The sequence below is a fragment of the Parasteatoda tepidariorum genome, chromosome 9 (assembly GCF_043381705.1).
Source record: "Parasteatoda tepidariorum isolate YZ-2023 chromosome 9, CAS_Ptep_4.0, whole genome shotgun sequence".
Classification (NCBI taxonomy): domain Eukaryota; kingdom Metazoa; phylum Arthropoda; class Arachnida; order Araneae; family Theridiidae; genus Parasteatoda; species Parasteatoda tepidariorum.
The window spans coordinates 63,031,094-63,035,580 of NC_092212.1; positions in this window are offsets into that span (position 1 = coordinate 63,031,094).

Sequence of the window (4,487 nt, forward strand, 5' to 3'; positions counted from 1 at the left end):
CATAAATAGAAGAAACCTGCGGAGAATTAAGAGAAATTAAAGATTATATAAGACGCGCACATGCGAAAAGAATTACGTAACGCTTCCACCTACGTCATCAGATGATATGTACGACAGGGCTCGAAAAACCGCCCGTCCTCGGCGGTCAAAAATTCCCCGCGAACAACAAATTTCTCGAATCCGCCGTCCGCGCGGACGGCCATTTTACCGTTAATGTTCGTGATACATTTTCCATTTTTGTTACCTTACTAGAGCCCAGCGCCTCACTTCTAAAATGGCTCTCTAATCTAGAAATACAGCTACATACTGCGCATGATGGAATCGATGTTTTCTCTGGTAGTACTGCACCGGCTGAAAGAGGCTTTTCAGCAATGAACTTACAAAAAAGCACATTACGTACTGGTCTTAAATAAGAAGCGTTAAACGCAATTATGAATATCTACCTAAATGGAAAACCCCTTTTAGATTTCTGTGCAGAAACCTCTGTAAATCATTGGCTTGATTGTGGAACTGGCTAACGTCGTCATATTTGATTCATTTAAAAAATGCAGTACCCTCGGATAAATTGACATTCCAGATAACTTAACCTTTGTCATTTAAATTATTTCATAAAAGAAATACTAGGTTTTACTATTAGTAACCTAGTATTTCTTTTATTACTGTATAATGTAATCCTAGTAGCTACTNATGATATGTACGAGCTAATTAATACGGTCGCTTTAATGCGGCGCTCTGTCTTTTACTATTGTTGTTGTTTATGTTAATAAAATGTTGTTAATTACGATCTGCCTAATTAATTAAGAACCTCGATGGACATCCTTTAGACAATAATAAGTAAGTTAAACGACAAAACCTAGAAAAGTAGAAAGGCGATTTAATTAGAGACATGCTTGAAGTTCCCATAAAAATATATGATTTATCAGAAAATTTTGAAAATAATAAAAAGGTAAAGTTTTTTAAATAAATAAATTTAAAAGTGTTCATTGAAATTTCCCTTTCGATTTCTCGATCTTTTTTATCCATCATAAATAGTCAACATATCATAGAAGAAAGAGGATAAATTTAAAAACAAATATGAAGTTCCTACTTAAATATATTACTTGTTACGAAAGTTTGAAAACCTAGGTAATGTCTTTGATTAAACAAGCGTAAAATAGTTTTTTGGAAATCTGCTTTTGCAATTAATATGTAGAAAATTATTATTTTTGTAAAAAATATTATTACTTTTTAGAGTTTTGGATATTCCTGAGTGCTCTTTTTTAATACTTCTATATAAAATAACCTTGATATTAATTCATGTTGTAAAAATAATTTCTTTGAAATTTTTTAAAGATCAGTGTTTTTTTAATGCGTATGAAACACAGACTAAAGAAACAATTTCTTCTGCTTATTTTAGAAAAATGTGTCATAGTATCGTATCAGATATATGTAAGGAAAAAAAAGTCATAGTAGCAGTATTTGGGGGTAAATGTAGCTTATCGAAATTGAAGAATCTGCAGTGCGACATTTTATGGTGAATTTGTGAACACAAGTTTCGGAATGTATCGAAACATGAGGATGTTATTTGCTAATCGTCTTTATCCAAAGAAAACCTTGTAACCTAAATATCTAGCATAATGAATCATACAATTTGCAACATATTATTTCAACATCTTATTCTTAAACATAACATATTTCAATGTTTTTAAAATACCACTATACATTCAGCAATTCCTTCATTTATAGAAAAAAATATCGTAAATTATAAGAAACTTTGTGAATGTGCATTAGAATTACTATACAAGATATATTTTATTTTTCTAGTACTTTTTTTCCTTCAAACTTTCTTGTCTAGAAGACTCGATAAAGCTGTAAAAACGATTATCACTAAAATTTTGTATATAGCCATAATAAGTTATGTTTATTTGATTTCAGTTTGAAATCCTCGAATAAATATAGCAAAAACAACATGATATCAGATAAAAACTTCATGTATTTAAATTCTAAAAACTTTGAAAATCATAAATATTTAATAAATCGATTAAAATTTTCTTTTCAAATGAGATTAAAATAAAAAAAATTTTGCTTTTCGGACAGAAATCAGCTTAAAAATTGTTTGTTGCGTAGAAACTTCGAGATATTTTCTATAAGTTATTAATTAAACCTCTCCGAGCCATCACGGAACATTATTTCAATTTTTTTACAGTCAGAGGTTGGTTGCTTAGCAACCTAGTAAAATTAAGCATTCTTTTTTTGAATTAGTCAATGTGTTATCTTAAAATATTTAATTAGCGCTGGCGACTTTTTCTGGACTATCGCCAAATATATAAACCTTTATTGCGACCCAATTTTCTTAAAATTTTGTTTACCCCCCCCCCTCCACTAATTCAAGTGTCTGAATTCCAAATATGTAAAAAAAAAATTATTCAGAGAAAAAACGTTTTTGTGTCTGATTTCGTAACTTAATTAATAGTTAGAACTAATTTATTAGCATATTTGAGGTCACTCCCAGGAACCATTAAGATTGACACATAGTTCGTGAAAGATTATTAGAATGAAAGTTATTCAGGGTGATAACTTTTTTTTTACTAACTGTAAGTCCTTTAGTATTAAGTTTTATCACTTTCATCAGCGACTTAATGCTTTTTTCCAGCACTGCAGTGCGTGTCACTCAGAATTCCTTAGCGTGAAACCAATATCTCGTATTCTCTTTCCCTACGCTAATCCATCAGAAAATGTCGGTATTTATTTTCGTCCATCATTCCCGACCGATAAAATAATTTATAACCTAAACATGTTTCAGGTAATATTTGAACTAGAAATCAAGGTTTTTGATTTTGCCTTCAAGTGTTTACCTGTCGTAAGAAAGAAGGAAAAACAAAATAAGAAGGATGGCTAAGACAAATTTTATTAACTTTAAAAAAAAAAGAACTTATATCTTTGAAACAGATATCGTAGGCTCATTTTTTTCTCTAAACACTATTTGTTTACTGACCATTTTTAAAATCTTTTCTTGGACACTGTTAAGAAAGTCACTATGTTCCAGAGAATTAAGGCATTAAGCTGTCTTCGGGGAGAACCGCGGTTCGCTCCCCGATGTTTTTAAGCCCACCAACTCAATTTATCCCAGCTCGACTGAGAAGTAAAGGCGGTTAATGCGTAATGCTGATTAAAATACCACCATCAGGCTGTGGGTAATGAAATAAAGGATCCATAATTGTCATGATTTCCCGAAATTGATTGGGTTCGAATGTTGATTAAAACATATAGGTTTCGGAAAATGTTCAAATGCTAGCAGCTGGGAGAATCAATCAAAAAATAAATTTGGTTTAAATATTAATTAAATGATGATTGAATTTGAAAACTGATCAAATAATAGCTGATTCGTGTATGCATGGAGACAAAAATAGTGGGATTCCAAGTTTATTTATTGAAAATGATCATAATTTACTCAAATGATAGCGTGTGCGATTACCTAAGAAAGGATATTGGATTCGAGAATTGATTAGAAACATTGATTCTGAAAATTGATAAATGTCTGATATGATTATGTCTAATTTGAGTACCGATATAATAGTAGGGAATGGTAATCGAAAAAGATTGTTCTACGGATAACGAGTTCGAGTGCCGATAAAACATGGTGATATTTGTTAAGAGAGACTAGTTTTGAAAACAGGACCAAATAATAGAGAGTTCAAGTATGGAGAAAAATGTTTTGAGTTCGAGTATTCATCAAAGAAGAGGAATCTTGAAAACTGAGAAAATTATAGCAGAATCTACTGACATAGATAGAAAGTAAACTCGAAAACTGAAAAAATCAAAATCTTTCGATTGAGACTGGAACTTACACCTTTTAGCTAAAGACTTGAACCCATTTTTTCATCTATATGCGAACCTTCTGTAACTACTTCAATTATTAAAACCAGTCTCTTTTGTCCTATACGGGAGCTATCTTTTTATCGGTACCTTAATCCACTAGCATTAAAACAGTTTTCGAATTTTTTGTTTTGAGTAATTAAATCATTAACTTAATATTGGTACATCAACGTTCTATAATTTTCAAACCTTCGAATTTTTAGTGAATGTTTTAATCCACTGATATTGAACATATACACCGAAGAGCCATTACATTATGACCACCCTCCACCTATAACAATGGGCTCGCCCAGGTTTTCATGGTTTCTCGCCCAGGAACAATGTTTTCATGGATCACATTAGGACCCATAATCCTCATAGAACAATCTCTGACGTCTGTAAGCTACTTGAACATAGTTGCAGACCAGGTTCACCCATTCATGGCAACAGTTTTTTCTGAGGGGGAAGGTCGTAGCATGTCATAAGGGTCGAATCGTCATGGATTGGTTCGAGGAGCATTCCAGTGACTTTCAAGTCATGTCTTGACCCCTAAATTCACCTGACCTTAATCCAATAGAGCATTTGTGGTCTTACTTGGAAAACCAAATTCGTGCTGCCACGCTACCCCCTCGCAATGTGAGGGAATTGCAGGA